This window comes from Phyllobates terribilis, unplaced genomic scaffold (genome assembly GCF_046119375.1).
Source record: "Phyllobates terribilis strain yellow unplaced genomic scaffold, ASM4611937v1 Scaffold_4__5_contigs__length_816908805, whole genome shotgun sequence".
NCBI classification, from domain to species: Eukaryota; Metazoa; Chordata; class Amphibia; order Anura; family Dendrobatidae; genus Phyllobates; species Phyllobates terribilis.
The window spans coordinates 59,667,662-59,690,110 of record NW_027362764.1 but is presented as its reverse complement, the minus strand read 5'-3'; the positions used below and the strand labels follow the sequence as shown (position 1 = coordinate 59,690,110).

General features: G+C 48.1%; 1 protein-coding gene across 2 annotated transcripts in view; it reads left to right on the top strand.

Annotated features, from left to right (window-relative positions):
* The window catches only part of LOC141264958 (metalloreductase STEAP4-like), a 50,991-nt gene that overhangs the window by 7,939 nt on the left and 20,603 nt on the right, over nucleotides 1–22,449 (top strand). Inside the window, exon 1 of one of the 2 annotated variants that reach the window (XM_073677409.1) lies at nucleotides 7,250–7,391. The exons of the other annotated variant lie outside the window; for it this stretch is intronic. The gene's annotated coding sequence lies outside the window, so the exon portion shown is untranslated. Of the gene's footprint in view, nucleotides 1–7,249; nucleotides 7,392–22,449 lie in introns of those variants that run through there. 2 annotated transcript variants of the gene reach the window in all.

Below are 22,449 nucleotides of genomic sequence, written 5' to 3'. Positions count from 1 at the left end.
AAGACGGTTTTAATGTCCCTTGGAAGAGTGGTGGAGGTCGCAGTGGAATAAAAAGACAATATCAATGCCCCGTGGAAGAGACGTGGAGGTCACAGTAGCTTAACAAGACGGTTTTAATGCCCCTTGGAAGAGCTGTGGAGTTCAGAGTGGTTTAACAAGATGGTTTTAATGCCCCTTGGAAGAGTGGTGGAGGTCGCAGTGGAATAAAAAGACAATATCAATGCCCCTTGGAAGAGACGTGGAGGTCACAGTAGCTTCACAAGACAGTTTTAATACCCCTTGGAAGAGTGGTGTAGGTCGCAGTGGAATAAAAAGACAATATCAATGCCCCGTGGAAGAGACGTGGAGGTTACAGTAGCTTAACAAGACGGTTTTAATGCCACTTGAAAGAGTGGTGGAGGTGGCAGTGGAATAAAAATACAATATCAATGCCCCTTGGTAGAGACGTGGATGTCACAGTAGCTTAACAAGACGGTTTTGATGCCCCTTGGAAGAGTGGTGGAGGTCGCAGTGGAATAAAAAGACACTATCAATGCCCCATGGAAGAGACGCGGAGGTCACAGTAGCTTAACAAGACGGCTTTAATGCCCCTTGGAAGAGCTGTGGAGTTCTGAGTGGTTTAACAAGATGGTTTTAATGCCACTTGGAAGAGTGGTGGAGGTCGCAGTGGAATAAAAAGACAATATCAATGCCCCGTGGAAGAGACGTGGAGGTCACAGTAGCTTAACAAGACGGTTTTAATGCCCCTTGGAAGAGTGGTGGAGGTCACAGTGGAATAAAAAGACAATATCAATGAACCCTTGGAAGAGATGTGGAGGTCACAGTAGCTTAACAAGACGGTTTTAAAGCCCCTTGAAAGAGTGGTGGAGGTGGCAGTGGAATAAAAATACAATATCAATGCCCCTTGGTAGAGACGTGGAGGTCACAGTAGCTTAACAAGACGGTTTTGATGCCCCTTGGAAGAGTGGTGGAGGTCGCAGTGGAATAAAAAGACAATATCAATGCCCCATGGAAGAGACGTGGAGGTCACAGTAGCTTAACAAGACGGTTTTAATGCCCCTTGGAAGAGCTGTGGAGTTCTGAGTGGTTTAACAAGATGGGTTTAATGCCACTTGGAAGAGTGGTGGAGGTCGCAGTGGAATAAAAAGAGAATATCAATGCCCCGTGGAAGAGACGTGGAGGTCACAGTAGCTTAACAAGACGGTTTTAATGCCCCTTGAAAGAGTGGTGGAGGTCACAGTGGAATAAAAAGACAATATAAATGAACCCTTGGAAGAGACGTGGAGGTCACAGTAGCTTAACAAGACGGTTTTAAAGCTCCTTACAAGAGCCATGCAGTACAGCATATTAAAAACATTATTCCCATTATTGAGGAGTGGGTCTCCCATAGTCTTTGCCTATGCCTTCCAAGCAAAAGCTGCCAAAAATTAGGACGGAGGAACTTGCAATGCCCCCTTACAATAGCCATGCAGTACAGCATATTAAAAACATTATTCCCATTATTTGGGAGTGGGTCTCCCATAGTCTTTGCCTACGCCTTCCAAACGAAAGCTGCCAAAAATTAGAACAGAGGGACTTGCAATGCTGGCAACACAGACCACGGTCACCCTGGTGGTATAGTGGTGGTGGAGGCTGAGGATAAGGAGAAGAGCAAAAAACAGCCAAAATGAGGAAGCGTATACCCATGTGTGGGTGTGAAGTGGTGCATGGGAATACACCTCCCGAAATAACACAGTGGATTTGACTTTATGTTACTCTGCTGTCATTTGGTGGTGATGAGAAGTCTGGCCCAATCCAGCCCTTGTTCATTTTGATAAGGGTCAGCTTGTCAGCATTGTCGACAGGCGAGTGCGCTTATCAGTTATAATTCCCCCAGCGGCACTAAAAACACGCTCCAATAACACGCTAGCGGCAGGGCAGGCCAGGACCTCCAAGGCGTGCAGAGCGAGTTCATTCCAAGTGTCCAGCTTGGATACCCAATAATTAAAAGGCACAGAGGAATCACGGAGGACACTGGTACGGTCGGCAAGGTACTCCCTCACCATCTTTCCACTCCTTGTGAGAGTACTCCGCGCCTCTGGGACTGTAAGCTGGGCGGGTCTCAGAAAACTGTCCCAGAACGATGACATTGTTCCCCTGCCTCTGCTGGATTGGAGTTGCGTCTCTCTCGCCTGTATGCCTTGGTTGGGCAACGAACTGTGACCTCTGTCGCTAGCGTGTTCAGATGGGAATTTTTTTAACATTTCTGCAGCAAGGGCCTTCTGGTACTGCCCCATTTTTGTAGACCTCTCCACCTCAGGAATAAGAGAGTGAAAGTTCTCCTTGTAGCGGGGGTCTAAAAGTGTCACCAACCAGTAATGACTGTCACCCAACATTTTGACAGCACGAGGGTCACGGTTAAGGCAGCGTAACATAAAGTCAGCCATGCGTGCCAGACTGGTAACGGGCAAGACTTCCGTGTCCTCACCAAGATGACGACTGACCATGCTCTCCTCCTCCTCCTCCTCCCCCCTGTCCTCAGGCCACCCACGCTGAACCGACGGTATGACAGTTGTACAGATACTACCGTCTACAGCGCATGATACCAGCTCCTGTTCTTCCTCCTCCTCCTCCGTCTCTTCTCCCTCATTGTCCCCCAATGCACGTTGGGATGAGATGAGGCTGGGCTGTGTGTAATTGCCCACTACGGCTTCTTGATCCATCTCATCATACTCTGGCTGTAATGCCTCCTCTTTAATTCTCTGCAGAGAGCGTTGCAAAAGACAGACAAGTGGGATGCTGACACTAATGATGGCGTCATCGCCACTCACAATCTTGGTGGACTCCTCAAAGTTTGTCAGGATGGTACATATGTCAGACATCCAGGTCCACTCATGAGGTCTTGTGTATGGAGTCTGACCTGAATATCGACGGCCTTGTTGCAGCTGGTACTCCACAACTGCTCTCTTCTGCTCACAAATCCTTTGCAACATGTGGAGGGTAGAGTTCCAACGTGTGGGGACATCACACACCAGTCGGTGTGCCGGAAGCTGCAAACACTGCTGCAACACAGCAAGGGCGGCGGAAGCTGTAGCCGACTTCCGAAAATGAGCTGACATGTGGCGTACTTTGACGAGCAGATCTGGCAACTTGGGGTACGATTTAAGAAACCACTGAACCACGAGGTTAAGCACATGAGCCAGGCATGGTACGTGTGTGATCTCGCCTCGCCTCAGAGCCGCCACCAGGTTACGGCCATTGTCACACACGACCATGCCTGGATGTAGGTTCAGCGGTCTCAGCCACAGATCTGCCTGCTCTTTCACAGCTGTCCACAACTCACAAGCAGTGTGAGGTTTATCACCTAAGCTTGAGTTTCAGCACAGCCTGTTGCCGCTTGGCGGAGGCAGTACTGCAGTGCTTCCAGCTTGTAACTGATGTGGTGATATCTGAGATGGAGGCTGAACATGAAGAGGAGGAGGAGGAGGATGATGCGCAGGAGCTGTACACTGTGGGGGCAACTCTGACTGACATAGGGTCCGCAATAGGGTCCGAGGATTGCGGACATAGGGTCCGCAATCCTCGGTGTGGGGAGGATGTGTTCCGTCCCAAAGTCCGACTGGGTCCCGGCTTCCACTATGTTTACCCAGGGTGCCGTCAGGGAGATGTACCTTCCCTGGCCACGTGTTCGTTGTCAGGTGGACTCTCCCAGTAACTACGCTGTTGAGGGCACGACAGATGTTTTGGGACACGTGCTTGTGTAGTGCGGGAATGGCACACCAGGCAAAATAGTATGGCTGGGGACCGAGTACCGAGGGACGGCCACCACCATAAGGTTGCGGAAGGATTCCGTCTCCACCAGCCTAAAAAGCAGCATTTCCAATGCAAGCAGTCGTGAAATGTGCGAATTTAGGACTGTGGCCTGTGGGGCGTTGGCTGCGAATTTGCGCTTTTGTTCAAAGGTCTGGGATATGGACAATTGAACGCTGCGGTGGGACGTGGACGTGGACGTTGATGCTGTTTCTTGAGAAACTGCCATAACAAGTGAAGACTGAGAGGAGGGGGCATCTTTGCGTGCAGTATGGACAGGGGATTGCCTTGCACACACAACAGGGGGTTCTCTTACACGCACAACAGCGGAAAAAGCAGTGGTGACACCCGCTGACACTGGTCGTGGACCCTGGGGTTCGCCCCACAAAGTCGGGTGCTTTGCTGACATGTGACTGATCATGCTGGTGGTGGTCAGGCTGGTACTTTTGTCACCCCTGCTGATTCTGGCATGGCAGGTGGTACAAGTGGCCTTTTTGGAGTTATCAGCAGAGTCTTTAAAAAACTTCCAGATTCTGGAAGACCTCCCGGTTGTACTGGCAACGTCCCTCGTGTTGGTGTTACGGGGAACGGTTGTCCGCCTTCTTTCTGCGGCCACCACACTGCATCTTCCTGCCTGTTGGGGTACTCTGCCTCCCTCCCCCTGTGTGCTGCTGGCCTCGCTTTGCGTGTCCTCCTGCCACGTTGGGTCAGTTACTAGATCATCCACCACCTCCTCCTCTTCCACTTGCACACCACGATCCTCCTCCTCACTTCGTGGCAATTGTGTCTCGTCATCGTCCACCTCTTGTGACAAATTGCCAGCGTCGCCTTCCTGTGGCCGTGGCTGTTCAAATATTTGGGCATCGCTACATGGGATCTCCTCTTCCACCACTTCAAGTGGAGCAGGCGAGGGGCACAAATATGGAAATGGACCAGTGAACAGGTCTTCAGAGTGTCCAATTGTGGGATCACTTGCTGTCTGACGACACTCGGCATGGTGGGAGGAAGGAGCATCAGGGTGAGGAGGAGTATGCGGTCGAGACTCACGGCTACTAAAACTTGACCGTGTGGAAGACAGACCGGAGGTGGTGGTGCCCACTTAACTGGAAGTATTATCTGCTATCCAATTAATAACCTGTTCACACTGATCAGTTCGCAATAGTGGTGTTGTTGTGTGCTTCCCTAGTAATTCGGTCAAGAAGTGGGAGCGAGAAGATGTGGCTGTAGGTCGTGGCACATTTTCACCTTCGCCGCGGCCCTCTACACGCACCATCACCAGAACGTCCAGTTCCACGTCCCTTGCCATGCGCCTTGCCCATTGTAAATGAAGTAAAATAGCTTACACTCGCACTATCAATGGAAAAAGGGTAATAAAAAGGAGATTTGAACTGTGGAAGAGGAAGACCACAGTTCTATTTCTCTGGCCTACACCAGAATCTTTTAAACAGATATATTTGTGTCTGAACAGTCAGTGAGACACTATTACTGTTTTCTTTTACGGAAAAAAGGCAAAAAGCTGGATAATACAGAGATTTGAACCGTGGAACTGCAAAACCACAGTTATAGTTATCTGGCCTACACCAGAATCTTTTAAACAGATATATTTGTGTCTGAACACTCACAGACACACTCAATTTTTTTTTTTGGGGGGGGGGGATACCAAAAGGTTAATATGACGGGTATTTGTACAGTCTGACTGAGGGGGGGAAAAAAAAGAGGATTTAGATGAAAAAAAAGGATTTTTCCTGGCCCCCGAGACCTGGGACTAAGTCTAGAAATTTGAGCAGCACCATACAGGACTGTAATGCAGCGTTTTCTGGTATAACCACTGCGTCTCCTATACAGCCTGCCTGCCTGATATCTGGGATGGATATTAGTCCTGAGAAGGACTGTTTGTTTGATTTGGCAGGCTTTAGAGACCCTACACTAACTATTTCGCACTATATATCTCTCCCTAACTCAGCAGCGCTGTCCCTACACTGTCTAATCTGGAGCGACTGTGTCCAAGATGGCGGCGCCCGGTTTTAAATACTCGTGGTGACGCTGTGCGGCCAGCCAATCACTGTAATGCCCACAACCAACATGGCTGCGGCATTACAGTGACTGGCTGGCAATCCCTGCATGTTCATTGGCTCTGTAAAGAGCGCCAAACATGCAGGGCGGAGACCCGAGCTCCCGCCCGAGTAACCCGGAAATGCTCAGTGCTTTCCGAACATCCCGAGTAGTGAGATGCTCGGGCGAGTACCGAGCAGTGTCGAGCATGCTCGCTCAACACTACTCTCCACTCTTCCTCCAGACTCTGGGACCTTGATTAACAAATGAAAATTTGAACTCTGGGACCTTGTGGAGAGTGTCAATGCCTGCCTTCTGGACATCAGTCAAATCAGCAGTCTTCCCCATGATTGTGGAGCCTACTGAAACAGACTAAGGGACCTTTTTAAACGCCTAGGAAGCCTTTGCAGATGTTTTTTGTTAATTATTTTAATTTACTGAGATAATGACTTGTATTTTCATTGGCTGTAAGCCATAATCATCAACATTAACAGAAATAAACACTTGAAATAGATCACTCGGTGTGTAATGACTCTATATAATATGAGTTTCACTTTTTGTATTGAAGAACTGAAATAAATTAACTTTTTGATGATATTCTAATTTAGTGAGATGCACCTGTATATATGCCCTCCATCCTGTTATTTATGTCCCTCACCCTGGTATACATCCCATATCCTGGTATATATATCCCCATCTTGGTATATGTCCCCCGTTTTGCCGCGGTTCTTTAATGTATAGAAAAAAATAAACCATTATACTCACAGGGGCGTACATAGAAATCATGGGGCCCAATAGCAGAAGTATAATGCACTCCCCATAGTCCTCCATATAATATAATGCACCCCATAATCCTGCATATGATATAATGCACTCTCCATAGTCCTCCATATAGTATAATGCATCCTCCTTATTAGCATAATACACAGCCCATATCCTTCATATAATATAATGCACAACCCATAGTCATCCATGTAGTATAATTCACAGAATATAATTTGCAAAAGATTTAAAGTCGGGTTTTCAGCAAAATTTTGGTTGTGGGTTCACCATGGATTACGCCCCATTCATATCCAGTGACAATCTGCTACATAAATAGACGGGGTGCAATCAAGATCAGCAGCGACTGGCAATATCCTTTGTAGGTTTTCACCACCGGGAACGGATTTTTGTAAATTTGATCCTTACAAGTTATATGAAAGTGGAAGAGAGGACTGACTATGGGTGCCGATGTTGGCAACCAAGGATGAGGAGGATGGCACCAGCAATGATGACCACCATGCAGGTCAGGGATGTCCCCACATCTACTGATACCTGGGGGGGTGCCGGACAACAGCCACAATTTTTGCCCCACCAAGCTCCTGCGTGTCAGTCCTTTATGGCACATTCTTTATTGCCTCCCCCTAAAGGAAAAAAACTTTTTTTCATGCTCTGAGGCTCCAGCCTCATATCTGCTCAGCAGCTAGCAGATACTAGTAGGGAGAGGATACTCTACAAGCTACCACGAAGAAGGATCACAACTTTCTGTGCGTTATCTGCAGTGATTGACGGTGAGTACTAATTTGGAGTAGCATGTAGCTGAGCTGAGTTTAAATTTCAGCATTATAATATGAAATAGCAGATATTTTACATAGGACTGCCAATAAACCTCAGCTAAGCTAGCAGATTCAGCTCTTCTACATCTGTTTCTACTTTTTTGTAATGTCTGCCATGCTGTAGTGTGGACTGTATTAGTATATACATCACAGATGGCATTAGGCTATTGGCAGGACATGCTTATAGTCCAGGAGTCAGACAGCAACCTACAGCCAGTGGGAAACTACAACTCCCAACATTCCTGGACTGATGCAGTCTAGTTTATTCGAGTTGTAGTTTCACATCAGTTTTCTGACCCCAGGTGTAGATAGTGTGAACAAACGAAACTTAAAAAGAATGTGTTATCAGTGTTTAATAGATACAAGAGATACAATCTATTGTTCTCTGTTATCAGCTTTCTCAGCCTCAGGATATTCTATGGTTTTCTTCATTTAAATTACTAATGGGAAGTCCCATATTTATATGTTCAACCATAGACATTCTTCTTACTTGACAACTGGCAAAAACCCGTTCTAATGTATACAAGCAGCTGTATATAACTTGGTTTGTGACTTCTCTGCTTTCTGCAGCTCATCATACTTGGTATTTGTCTCACATCACACCTTAAAGGTGTCATTTGGATTAAAGGGGTTTAGTAAAGGGGATGTCTCATGACAATCACAGCTGATTGTCTCAGGATTCATCAGTGATGATGTCTCACGGCAGTTAGAGTCTTATGTCCCACCTTGTGCCCTGGACCCCCATCAGCATGTTGGTCAGATGTACAGACCCTTGTCATAATGTTAGTTGTCCTGGACCCTATTGTGTAATAGTGTTCCTCATCCTGTAAAAATGTCTCTCATCTTGTAATAGTGCCCCCATTCCTGACCACCATCCTGTAATAATGTTCTTCATCCTGTAATAATGTCCCTCATTTTGTAATAATGCCCCCATTCCTGACCCCAATCCTGTAATAATGTCCCTCATTTTGTAATAATGTCCCCCCTCCTGACCCCATCCTGTAAAAATGTCCTTCATCCTTGCCCCTTCCGGTAATAATGTCCTCCATCCTGTCCCTTTTCTGTAATAATATCCCTCATTCTGGACTCCTTCATGTAATAATGTCCCCTATCCTGGTTCCATCCCGTAATAATGTTCTTCAACCTATGAAAATGTCCCTCATCCTGTAATAATGCCTCTCATCCTGTAATAATGTCACCGCTCCTTTAATAATAATCCCTCATCCCGGCCCAATCCTGTAATAATGTCACTCATCCTTGGCCCCTTCCGTTAATAATGCCCCCTCCTGGCCCCCATCCTGTAATAATTTCCATTCTGTAAAAATGTTTCTCATCCTGTAATAATTCCCCCCCCCCCTCACCCTCATCCGTTAATAATATCTCCATCCTGGCCCCTCCCTGTAATAATGTCCTTCATCCTGGCTCCTCCCTGTAATAATGTCCCCCATTTTGTATCCTTCCAATAATAATGTCCCCCATCCTTGGCCCCTTCTATAATGTCCCCCATATTAGCCCCATACTATAATAATGTTCCTCATACAGACCCCTTATATCCCGTATACTGGCCCCTTCCTGTAATAATGTTACTCATCCTGTATTAAAGTATTCCATGCTGGCCCCCATCTTGTATTAATGTCCCCCATCCAGGCCACTTCCTGTAATAATGTCCCCCATGCTGTAATAATGTCCCTGTCTGGGCCCCTTCTTGTAATAATATCTACCATCTTGGACCACTTCCAATAATACTGTCTGCTGTTCTGAGCCCCTTCCTTTAATAATGTCCCCTGTCCCGGGCCCCTTTTTGTAATAATGTAAAAAAAAATATTCTTATCTGTCTACGCCCCTGTGGCGAGTAGCATCCTCTTCCTGCTCCATAGCTAGTGGGTGGACACAGTGGGATGAGTGGCGCATGACAGTGCAGCAATTTGCTTTTACAGGCTCTTTATTTGCCTTCTCATTCAATTATGATGTGGTTTGTGGTCATAAATCAGCTGAGAGGAGCTCAGAAAAGTACAGATAAGAGATACAAACTCACTGTCAGACTATCATATCGGGCTTACTGACAGATTCTCACCTAACTCATTCTGAAACCAGCAATACACAGTGTAAACACAGAGGCTATAGAAGACAAGCAATGCAAAATTTCTACTGAAACTTAATTTCAATTTTTTTTTTTATTTTTTTGCCCGAAATATATGCACTTAAGTATGAAAAATTGTCTCTAAAGGTGGACAACCTGCCAGGATGTTCAGAATCGCACTTCACTGCAAGGTGCCAATGAATTGCCATGGCAGGTGAGGGCCAGCTGAAGGCTCATGTCTACATTTAGGTGACCCTGTGAAGCGCAGCCAAAGGCTGGTCTTCAAAGGAAGCCATCATCTTCCCAATATGCTGTAATCACTGTTGTAATACATTGCATAGAAGAAGAGATCAAACAATCGTGAGTTCAAGTGCCAGGGGCTTAAAGAAAAAAATCGTGAAAAGTAAGAAAAAAATATTTTTCAAATATTAAAAAAACATAACAATTTGAATCATCTCCTCCTTTTGTGCCCCCCTCAACTGCAGAAGCTTAAAAAATAAAGGATTTTGCAAGAGTTCAATCTAACAAAATATAAAATTATTTAACCTGTACAGCATATAACAGAAAGAAAAAGAAAAACTGTAAATGCAATAAAAAGTCATCAAAACGTTGTCTGCACCGTAATATTTTACTTGTTAAAACTATATTTTGGCACACAAAAAACAAAAGTTGCATCTTTCCTGGCAGATGATGGCTGATTTAATCAGCCATCATGTGCCTTTAACAACTCTGCCCACAGCTGTTAACCTACAAAATGCCACTGTCAATCTCTGTGGGTATATACCCACCTGGTATGTACAATGACGAAGCCACAAGTGGAGGCGGTGAAACGCGCGTCGAGGCAGTCTTTCTGGCGTTCCCTCTTCCCACTTTGGTATCTGGCGGTGTGCTTTACAAACATGAGCATAGGTATGTCTGTGGGATTTATTTGGCCAAAATATATATAGGCAGTGTTATTCTGATACAAGAAATGGCAATTCATATATGCACCTGACCATGCTCTATAGCATATGGGCTTAATATCTTCATGCAGTGTGGATATAACTGAATATTATATGCTGCAAAGCCTGTCATTGAGAGGCTGATTGTATATACCAGGTGGGATCAATGTTTGACCAGTAGCTTTCGGTTTTCTGTTACTCTGTATATTGTGTAATATTTATATAATAATGTGTGATATATCTAATTTTTCTAAATAAAGATCATGTAATTTTTATCCCATACACTCTGTTGAGTTCTTTATTTGATACATTGTTAATGTTCAGAGGGGAGTTGATTTATTGTTTGAGGCCATTATATGTACTATGTTTGGTATCTGTGTTCTCGCGCTGACCTGAGGAATCATATTGCCATGTCAGTTATACCATATAGTAAAAATGGTGAATGAAAAACGCAAAAAACAATTGTAGAATTGCACTTATTTTGCAATTTCAACGCACTGGGAATATTTTCCTGCTTTTCAGTGCATCACATGATAAAATGAATGGTGTCATTCAAAAGTAAAACTCGTCCTGCACCAAACAAGCCCTCACACGGCTATGGGGACGGAAAAATAAAAAAAAGTTATGGCTCTTGGAAAAAGAGGAGGAAAAACGAAAATGAAAGAACAGAAAATCAGGTTGAAGGGCTTAATGAATGATCAATTTTAGCAGAGAAAGAAGCTGATTTCTCTGATAAGATACACTACCGTTCAAAAGTTTGGGGTCACCCAGACAATTTTGTGTTTTCCATGAAAACTCATACTATTATTTATCAAATGAGTTGCAAAATGATTAGAAAATATAGTCCAGACATTGACAAGGTTAGAAATAATGATTTTTATTTGAAAGAATAATTTTCTCCTTCAAACTTTGCTTTCGTCACAGAATGCTCCTTTGCAGCAATTCCAGCATTGCAGACCTTTGGCATTCTAGCTGTTAATTTGATGAGGTAATCTTGAGAAGTTTCACCCCATGCTTCCTGAAGCCCCTCCCACAAGCTGGATTGGCTTGATGGGCACTTTTTGCGTCAAGCTGCTCCCACAAAAGCTCAATGGGGTTGAGATCTGGTGACTGCGCTGGCCACTCCATTACAGATAGAATACCAGATGCCTGCTTCTACCCTAAATAGTTCATGCATAATTTGGAGGTGTGCTTTGGGTCATTGTCCTGTTGTAGGATGAAATTGGCTCCAATCAAGCGCTGTCCACAGGGTATGGCATGGCGTTGCAAAATGGAGTGATAGCCTTCCTTATTCAAAATCCCTTTTACCTTGTACAAATCTCCCACTTTACCAGCACCAAAGCAACCCCAGACCATCACATTACCTCCACCATGCTTGACAGATGGCGTCCGGCACTCTTCCAGTATCTTTTCCGTTGTTCTGCGTCTCACAAATGTTCTTCTGTGTGATCCAAACACCTCAAACTTTGATTCGTCTGTCCATAAAACTTTTTTCCAATCTTCCTCTGTCCAATGTCTGTGTTCTTTTGCCCATATTAATCTTTTCCTTTTATTAGCCAGTCTCAGATATGGCTTTTTCTTTGCCACTTTGCCCTGAAGGCCAGCATCCCGGAGTCGCCTCTTCACTGTAGATGTTGACATTGGCGTTTTGCGTGTACTATTTAATGAAGCTGCCAGTTGAGGAGCTGTGAGGCATCGATTTCTCAAACTAGAGACTCTAATGTCCTTGTCTTGTTGCTCAGTTGTGCAGCGGGGCCTCCCACTTCTCTTTCTACTCTGGTTAGAGCCTGTTTGTGCTCTCCTCTGAAGGGAATAGTACACACCGTGGTAGGAAATCTTTAGCTTCTTGTCAATTTCTCGCATGGAATAGCCTTCATTTCTAAGAACAAGAATAGACTGTTTCACATGAAAGTTCTCTTTTTCTGGCTATTTTGAGAATTTCATAGAACAAGCAAATGTAATGCTCCAGATTCTCAACTAGCTCAAAGGAAGGTAAATTTTATAGCTTCTCAAATCAGCCAAACCATTTTCAGCTGGGCTAACATACTTGTGCAAGGGTTTTCTAGAGTTTTCTAAACATTCATTAGCCTTCTTACACAGTTAGCAAACACAATGTACCATTAAAACACTGGAGTGGTGGTTGTTGGAAATGGGCCTCTATACACCTATGTAGATATTGCAATAAAAACAAGACGTTTGCAGCTAGAATAGTCATTTACCACATTAACAATGTATAGAGTGTATTTCTGATTCATTTAATGTTAGCTTCATTGAAAAAAATGTGCTTTTCTTTCAAAAATAATGAAGTTTCTAAATGACCCCATACTTTTGAACGGTAGTGTATATTGCTTATTTTCCCGTGTACTATTGATTTATAAATTAAAAATTTAAATGGCGGTTATTCTTTAAATAAAAAAAAAAGAAAACTGTACAGGCTTGGTAACTTTGTAACCGTACTGACCTGGAGAATCATATTGCCAAGTCATTTTTCCTGCACAGTGAACATTGTTAAAAACTAAACCCAAAAAACTGTGGCAAAGTTGATTTTTTTTCACCATTACACCAGACTTGGAATTTTTCTTTCCATGTTTTTCATTACATTTTACGGTAAAAAGAATGGACTAAATAAACAATCCCCAATGTTGACGGGAAAAAAAAAAGTTGTGACTCTTGGAAGAATGGGAAGAAAAAAATGAAAACGCAAAAACTAAAATTGGCCGCATCGAGAAGGGATTACGTGCAGATGTTAGAGAAAAGAGCACTGTATGTATAGTATATAGCTCCTACCTCATATACGTGTTTTACATCTCTTACCTTTTATACATGTGCTGTACCTCCATTAGATGGTACAATACCACCGCAAACATAAGAACAGATGAGACCTAATAGCAATCAAGGCTTCCGGTCAAGTAAATGTATTCAGCACAGCACATAAAAGAAAACCGCAGAAACTAATGTCATGTTTTTCCACCACATTCACTTCTAATTCATCCTTGAATGTATTTTTCAAGGCTAAATTAGTTTTAATAAAGTTCAACGCTATACGGTTTATTACCTTATTAGTCCATTTCCTTAATATATAAATAGGGAATTAAATAAATGTTATGTATTGCATAAGGAAAAGTTATATGTCTCTAATATACTTTTTTTTTACCAATTCTTCAAGGTTTCCAAAATCTCTGCTTGCTGTCGTTCAATGTAACTCTATGCTTGCTTCCCTGAAGGCACCATATGTTCTAGGGAGGATTAAAACTAGGAGAGCCACTTGTAGAGGAGGATCTGGGTGTACTTTTAAATTGCAGACTAAATAACAACATGCAATGTCAATCAGAAGCCTCTAAGGCCAGCAAGATGTATGTGACGCGCCCCCTGGGACATATTCCTTTTTGAGGGGAATACCCGGCACCGGATCAGATGGGGGGTTGTAGTCTCCGAGCGGCTGTGACCCGGCCCGTGCCCAGGGCGTCAAACTCAGTGTTATGTGGCAGTCCTACAGATGTTATTAAGAGTTCTTTTGTGTCGACTACGCCACCCGTTGGGATGCGGTCACTGTGGCCGCCGCTGCAGCAGGGTCCGCTGAGGCTGATGGTGGGTGCGCAGCTTGGTGGGATAACCCCCAACGGGAGGGGTATAGCCTCAGGGGGGACAGGTGCAGAGGATGGGGGTTGTGGTGGTGCAGTGCAGACGGCAATGAAGACAGAGTCGGGTTGTGCAGTTAAGGGTGTTTACTTACTGCAGATGTTGTACTGGTCACTCCAGCTTCGAGTGACCACCCGAGCCGTGCTGCGTCCACCAGGTCCTGGATCCAGCCAACCCCCAAACAAGTCCGGAGCGTGGCCCTGAGCTCTCCTTCTGTCCCGTTCTCTGGCCGTCCCCACCAGTGATCCACCTAGGTCCAGCTCCCTCGGGCCTTCTGTTGGGACACCCTTGGCCTTGGGTTCCCTGACCCTTCATGTGGTGTGCCTTCGGGGTGGATGTGATGGGTGGCCGTGGCAGATGCTGCCCACGGCCTCCGGTCTCTGGCTAGGGTGTGTTTTCTGCCCCCGCCAGTTTGGGATCCGGTACCCTGTGCCGACTCTTCACCCGGGGATTTAATTTGGGTTCTTGGAGTCCTCTTTTCTGTTTCCCCTCTGGGTCTCTCTTCTCCTCTCTCACTCTGGGTCTCTCTTCTCCTCTGCTTGCTGACTTGTTCTCTGCATCTGACCCTGATCTTAGTTGGTGCCCTCCTTTTATACACCCTCTATGTGTGAGCTCAGGTGACCAGCACCCAATGAGCTCCTATCTTTACCCAGGCTGCTCCCCCTATCTGCCCCTACACTACTTGGGATGTACCACCCCCCTCCCACTCCAGCCAGGAACAGACTCGGTCGTACCTGCACATTTCTAAGTGGGAGTACCGTCGGTCTGCTCCTCGGAAATGGGATGTGTGTAGTGCATGCAGCCTACCGAGCTCAGTTCCACACTCCTTCCTTACCCGGGAGTGGAATATCACACCTCTGGGTTGAGGTGCAATACCCCTGTAGCAGCCGAATCCTCAGGGTGCTACATTCCCCCCTGGTAAATCACAGCACGTCCTCGGGCTGTAAGACATAACACCAAAAACATACAAAATTTTTCATAAACATATAAAATATATAAAACATCATATATATAAAACTTTCTCGTCGCCTCTGGCTCCTCCTCCGGTCACTGTGCAACGTGTGACCGGGTACAGTGCGACAGTCTCTCTAGAAAACTGGTTTTCCTATAAAACCGTCTCTAGAAAACTGGTTTTCCTATAAAACCGGTAGGGGGCGCTTTAGGACGCGCAACTATATACAGGGAATATGGCCGCTCTCAGTCCTCGGCCAGGTATTGGGGAGGAATGACCGCTCTCAGTCCTCGGTCAGTGGGATTAAGGGAAATACGGGTAACAGTTCACACATGCTGGTCCCAACGGGGACTATATTAGCAACAACAGTTTCAGTTTCAGTTTACGGTTTCAGTTTACTGTGCCCCGACGGGCAACTATATACAGCTTCTGCTTCGCTGTCCTTAGCGACGGCGTCCTCCTGCTCTTGCTTTATGGTTACCTTTGGCTTCAGACCCGTCCGGGTCCTCTTGCTCCTCCTCCTCGCACCGCAACTCCTCCTCCGTCAGGCGGTGTACGTGGAGGGCGTAAGGTCCTTTGGCACACTTGTGCCGGGTGAAGGTGACCTCGTCTCCGATGTAGAGGTCACGACCTCTGTGCCCCTCCGGCAGATGGGACTCCACATCTCTGCGCGTGACAAAGACGTCGCCGGGGGTGTTGTTGTCTCTGATGAAGCCCCACCCGTGCTGCAGGTTAAACTTTATTACAGTCCCGGTGGTGCGGGGACTGTGCGCTGCACGGGGGTCCCTCCTGGTTCGGCTCTTCTGCTCGGCGCTCCTTATTTGGGCCTGTTGTTCCCGGACCCGCCTCTCTCTCCGCTCCCTCGCAAACTCCTCGAGCTGCTGTCGGCAACACTCAGCACGCTCTGCTGCAGCTGCCCTGGTTTCCTGAGTGAACCCCATTAGGTCTTCTCCGGTGGGGTCCCACTCAAATTGGGTCTCTTCAAGCGGGGGCGAGATCCTTATCACGGGCTTCGGAGCCGGAATCAGGGGTGCACACATGGCCCCAACCCTCCTCTGGCGCTCCAGTCCATAATATTCCTGGGGCCAGATGAAAGGCTGCCCGTCCGGCCACGTGTGCTGGGCAAACAAGTCCTCTCCCAGACGCGGCACCCTTGGTTTTACGGGTGCGGGCGCGGTGGTGGTGGCGCCCGGGTTGCCCAGGCCTTGCGGCCAGGCCTGGGGCACCTGGAAGGTGAAGGGCACCGTTAGGACGGCCGCGCCCTGGGCTACCTGGCCTTGCGGCCAGGCCGGAGGCTCCGCGGAGGTAGGGGGCGCTGTTGGTGATGCGGCGCCCGGGGGTACTAGGCCTTGCGACCAGGCTGGTGGTATTTCCTGCTTTGTCACGCTCCGGGTCGAGGCGCGTGACGTCACAGGGGTCGCTGCGGCGGCTTCCGGTCGGGGCCTAGTCTGTGTCGGTGACATGGCGTTTTCGGGCACAGCAGGGGGACTTTCGGGCTCTGCGACGGGGAGCTGGGGCAGGTGGGCGGTTTCCCGGCTTGGGGTATAGGCGTCCCCTTTACCTGCCTCCATGCGTTCGGCTCCCTTCTCGGCGCCGTCTCCGGCCTTGGGTCCTCCCGCGCCATCCTCAGAGGCGGTCTGTCTCCTCATCTTGACTGGCGTGCTCCGGGTCTTGGTTTGCTGGGCCATCTCTCGGCTCCACTCCGCCAATGTCTCTCGCTGTACCCGGGCCATCCTCCGTGCGAGGCCCTCCAGGGCAGTCTGTGCACACTCCCGGTCTCGGGGGAGCTGTGCGAGGACCTCCACTAGGCCTAGTGGGGTCGTGGTTTCCAGCAGGCTCCTGACCAACGGGTCGGTGCTGCTCTGCTCTTCTTCCAGCAGGCTCCTGGCCAGCCGGCCGGTGCTGCTCTGCTCTCCCTCCTCGGTTTCTAGCAGGCTCCTGGCCAACGGGCCGGTGCTGCTCTGCTTTCTCTCCATCTCCGGGCAAGCTCCTCCGCCACTCCTCTCCAGGCTTCTTGCCTCCGGGTGCGCTCGCTCCAGACTCCTCGTTAGACTTCTTGTCTCCGGGTGCGCTCGCTCCAGACTGCTCCAGGCGGCACCCATCTTCGTTCTTTTCTTTCGTCTCCTCCCACTTCGAGGGCGGTCCCGGGGCAACTCGGTGACTGTCAGCTCCAGGGGTAGTTCTTTCACGCTGACAGACACCTCCAGCATCACAGTCTCTGTTGGTGGGGGCGGTTTCCACTTTTGGCGCCATTTTCTGTCCTGGCCCACGATGGGAGGCGGCCTCTTGCCCTCCTTTGGCACGCCCATAATGGCGTCCGCTGCTCTTCCAAGGCGGGAAATCTTCGGATTTGGCGGGAAGCGTCGCCCAGTGGCGGGAAACTCTGCAGATGGCGGGAACAAGCTGGAAATGGCGGACAATCGGCGGGAAACGACCTGTGATGGGGTCCGATGGCGTGGACCCTCCGGAACCGGCAGGAGACTTCTTTCTGAGGTAAACTTGCACTTTTCTTCAGGCACGCAGTACCCGGTTGTTGTGGGCACGTAATCCTGCTGACTACGCCAAAGTTGACGCGCCCCCTGGGACATATTCCTTTTTGAGGGGAATACCCGGCACCGGATCAGATGGGGGGTTGTAGTCTCCGAGCGGCTGTGACCCGGCCCGTGCCCAGGGCGTCAAACTCAGTGTTATGTGGCAGTCCTACAGATGTTATTAAGAGTTCTTTTGTGTCGACTACGCCACCCGTTGGGATGCGGTCACTGTGGCCGCCGCTGCAGCAGGGTCCGCTGAGGCTGATGGTGGGTGCGCAGCTTGGTGGGATAACCCCCAACGGGAGGGGTATAGCCTCAGGGGGGACAGGTGCAGAGGATGGGGGTTGTGGTGGTGCAGTGCAGACGGCAATGAAGACAGAGTCGGGTTGTGCAGTTAAGGGTGTTTACTTACTGCAGATGTTGTACTGGTCACTCCAGCTTCGAGTGACCACCCGAGCCGTGCTGCGTCCACCAGGTCCTGGATCCAGCCAACCCCCAAACAAGTCCGGAGCGTGGCCCTGAGCTCTCCTTCTGTCCCGTTCTCTGGCCGTCCCCACCAGTGATCCACCTAGGTCCAGCTCCCTCGGGCCTTCTGTTGGGACACCCTTGGCCTTGGGTTCCCTGACCCTTCATGTGGTGTGCCTTCGGGGTGGATGTGATGGGTGGCCATGGCAGATGCTGCCCACGGCCTCCGGTCTCTGGCTAGGGTGTGTTTTCTGCCCCCGCCAGTTTGGGATCCGGTACCCTGTGCCGACTCTTCACCCGGGGATTTAATTTGGGTTCTTGGAGTCCTCTTTTCTGTTTCCCCTCTGGGTCTCTCTTCTCCTCTCTCACTCTGGGTCTCTCTTCTCCTCTGCTTGCTGACTTGTTCTCTGCATCTGACCCTGATCTTAGTTGGTGCCCTCCTTTTATACACCCTCTATGTGTGAGCTCAGGTGACCAGCACCCAATGAGCTCCTATCTTTACCCAGGCTGCTCCCCCTATCTGCCCCTACACTACTTGGGATGTACCACCCCCCTCCCACTCCAGCCAGGAACAGACTCGGTCGTACCTGCACATTTCTAAGTGGGAGTACCGTCGGTCTGCTCCTCGGAAATGGGATGTGTGTAGTGCATGCAGCCTACCGAGCTCAGTTCCACACTCCTTCCTTACCCGGGAGTGGAATATCACACCTCTGGGTTGAGGTGCAATACCCCTGTAGCAGCCGAATCCTCAGGGTGCTACATATGTATTTGCATGCATTTCTCCCTCTTATACCCCTTGTCAGAGGCCTCTCACTCAGCCAAATCAGGCCTGCTGCCTTGACTTGATGAGGGGCAAACACCTCGAAACATCTGTCTGCAAATTAGGTGTCTGGTTTGGCTTTTTATCCTAGGACATGTGGCAAGGCTCGTTAAAGGGTCTATATTGACTTTTAGGATTGCTACCCAAATAAGTGGCACTAGAGGTCACATCTTCTCATTCTCTGAAGAGGTTATTTGCATATGTATTTAATGGGAAACTGTCACCAGTTTTTGTGTCTCTGAACAAATACCACCACCTTTATCTGCTTCTGCGTTGCATCCACAAACGTTTCTATCATCTCCTGATTTCCCCTCTATACCAACAAAAATACCATTATAATTGCTCCCTCACTGTATTTAATCCCTTCATGACATATGACGAATATTTCGCATCCTCCACCATCACCTCATCCGTTCACAGTGAACCCTGCTCCACCAATTTCAGCCCAGCCAGGTGGACACGGCAGCGGGTTGCTCTGCGACTCATTTGTTTGGGGGACAGATCCCATACCACGCAGGAGCTGTTGACAAGGATCAAACAGCAGATGAGTGGTTGGTTTCGGTGAATCTCAAGCCAGGCCTGGTGGTTTACAATAAAGGCGACTCTGGGCCTATCTGTTTTGACTCACACCCTTTGCCTGGCATATGTGCTGAACTTGGTGGTGCAGAACTTCTGTCTGATTTGCTGATGAAAGTGCATGTGTGAGAGTGTGAACTGTGATAGCAGCAGGAGAACATTAGGACCCTGTGACTTTTGCCGGGCTGAGCTCAGAGCAGGGGCAGAGCTGGAAACCCTGTGTGTTCTGAGGGTGTCTGCTGTGTGAGACGCTAGACAGGAAGTCTGTGAGAACTGAGCTGCAACAAAACGCTGTCTCTACAAGCTTCCCTGTGGAGATTGTTAACCCCTATCCCTGGTGAAGCTGTGTCCCTGCTTAAGAACAAGTGCTGTGCTGGGGAAAGCTGTGTGGCTCTTTGGAGTTTTGTGGAAGTCCATGCTGAGTGGACTAGAGACTTTGTGCTGAAGGAGCCAAGTGTCGAGTGAGAAGGAAAGAGACTGAGGAATCCATCTCTGTGACGGAGCACATGGTCGGTGGTCTGGAAAAGAGTGAGTGACTGCGAGAGGAGAGAAGGAGTCCGGTGCCATTCACATTGAGAGGATACTGACAAGCCTTGTAAAGAGATCTTCCCGGACCTTAACCTGAGGCTACAGGACTAAAGTCCCCGGCGTGTGGGCTCAGCATCAGCCGACAAGACAAGGAACCTTTGCTGTTTTTGTGAACTTTACTTTTGTTTTGGCGCCAAATTTTCCGGAACTAGCTGCAGCCACCGCGATTCACAGGCCTGTGATAGACCACATCTGAGGTTAACGGTACCGTAACTTTAAGATACCCGGTTATCCTTATAATAGGGGTATAAGAGCAATTGGTATAGTTTCATGCATTGTTATTGTTAATAGTGGTAGGATTGTACTCAGTGTGCCATCTCAGGGGTCCCTATAGAACATCCTCACTAGACTGACACAGTGTTTAGGTAAAATTGTTCCAGATCTCTAGAATAATTCACATAAACTGGAAACCTTGAGATTGGCACATTGATTTCCGCTTTTGCTGATTGTGTGTATTTAGTAGAGACAGTGTCCCAGGTAGAACCTGAGACTGATTCATGCAATACTGAATTTTAGTCGAATCCCTGTTTTAGTAAAGAAAGTGTTGTTTATTTCTGTCTCTGTCTCAGTTTGTGACTCACTGGATCTCTCTCGGACCTCCGGTCATTACACATGCAGTGTGTCTGTTTTGGAGGATGAGGAGGATGTTGAGGAACCGTGATTCCAGCCAGGTGGCACTCCAAGCTGCTTACGGACATCACTCGAGTGTGTGTGGCTGGGGGGCTGCAAAGGACCCAAACCATACACCTCCGACCGAGGACAGCTTGTCATTGACTCTGGACACCTGGCACACATGAGCCAATACATGCTGCTGTGCCTACGCAATGACCGCCTTTTTGCCCATATTACTACCAGTTCTGATTACTGGGTTGCCACCCTGCTGGATCCCTGCTACAAGGACAAGTTACCATCCTTTCTTCCGTCCTCGGACCAGGATTGCACTATTCGTGCATACAAGCACACACCGGTAGAGAAACTAATGATGGCTTTCCCACCTGCCAGCAGGGGCTCAGTGGAAGAGCAAGGCTGGAGTGGAGGAGGAAGACCCAAAAACAGTTCGTGCACCACCAGCACCTCGGAAGACAGGGTTAGCATGGCCGAAATGTGGAAACAGTTCCTCGACACGCCACAACATCTGGCACTATCATCTAATACGGTCCATATCAGCAGGAGGCAGCATTTCGACAACATAGTGGAAGAGTACCTGTCCACATGTCTACGCGTTATAGCTGATGGGTCTGCCCCTTTTAACTTTTGGGTCTTAAAATTGGACACATAGACTGAGCTTGACCTTTACGTCTTGGAGGTGCTGGCCTGGGCCGCTGCAAGTGTACTGTCAGAGTGTCTAGCACTAAATGAGTGTTTAGCACGGCAGGGAGTGTCATAACAGACAGGGGCATGCACCTGTCCACAGCCAACGTGGGCAAGCTCACATTTATTAACCCCTTCAAGACATATGATGTACACTGCTCAAAAAAATAAAGGGAACACTTAAACAACACAATGTAACTCCAAGTCAATAACACTTCTGTGAAATCTACCTGTCCAGTTATGAAGCAACACTGATTGTGAATCAATTTCTCCTGCTGTTGTGCAAATGGAACAGACAACTGGTAGAAATGATCGGCAATTAGCAAGATACCCCCTATAAAGTAGTGGTTCTGCAGGTGGTGACCACAGACCATTTTTCTGTTCTCATCCTTTTTGGCTGATGCTTTGGTCACTTTTTCATTTTGCCATTGCTCTCACACCTAGAGGTAAAGTAGCATGAGGTGGTGTCTACAGTACAACCAACAGAAGTTGCTCAGGTAGTGCAGTTCATCCAGGATGGCACATCAGTGCAAGCTGTGGCAAGAAGGGTAGCTGTGTCTGTCAGCGCAGTGTCCAGAGCATGGAGCAGATACCAGGAGATGTGGAGGGAGCCACAGGAGGGCAACAACCCAGGACCGTTACCTCCTCCTTTGTGCAAGGAGGAACAGGAGGAGCACTGCCAGAGCCCTGCAAAATGATCTCCAGCAGGCCACAAATGTGCATGTGTCTGCACAAACAAAAAGAAATCGACTCCATGAGGGTGGTATGAGAGCCCGACGTCCACAGATGGGGGTTGTGCTCACAGCCCAATACCGTGCAGGACGCTTGGCATTTGCCACAGAACACCAGGATTGGCAAAGTCGCCACTGGCACCCTGTGCTCTTCACAGATGAAAGCAGGTTCACACTGAGCACATGTGACAGACGTGACAGAGTCTGGAGACGCCGTGGAGAGCGATCTGCTGCCTGCAACATCCTTCAGCATGACAGGTTTGGCAGTGGGTTAGTAATGGTGCGGGGTGGCATTTCTTTGGAGGGCCGCACAGCCCTCCATGTGCTCACCAGAGGTAGCCTGACTGCCATTAGGTACCGAGATGAGATCCTCAGACCC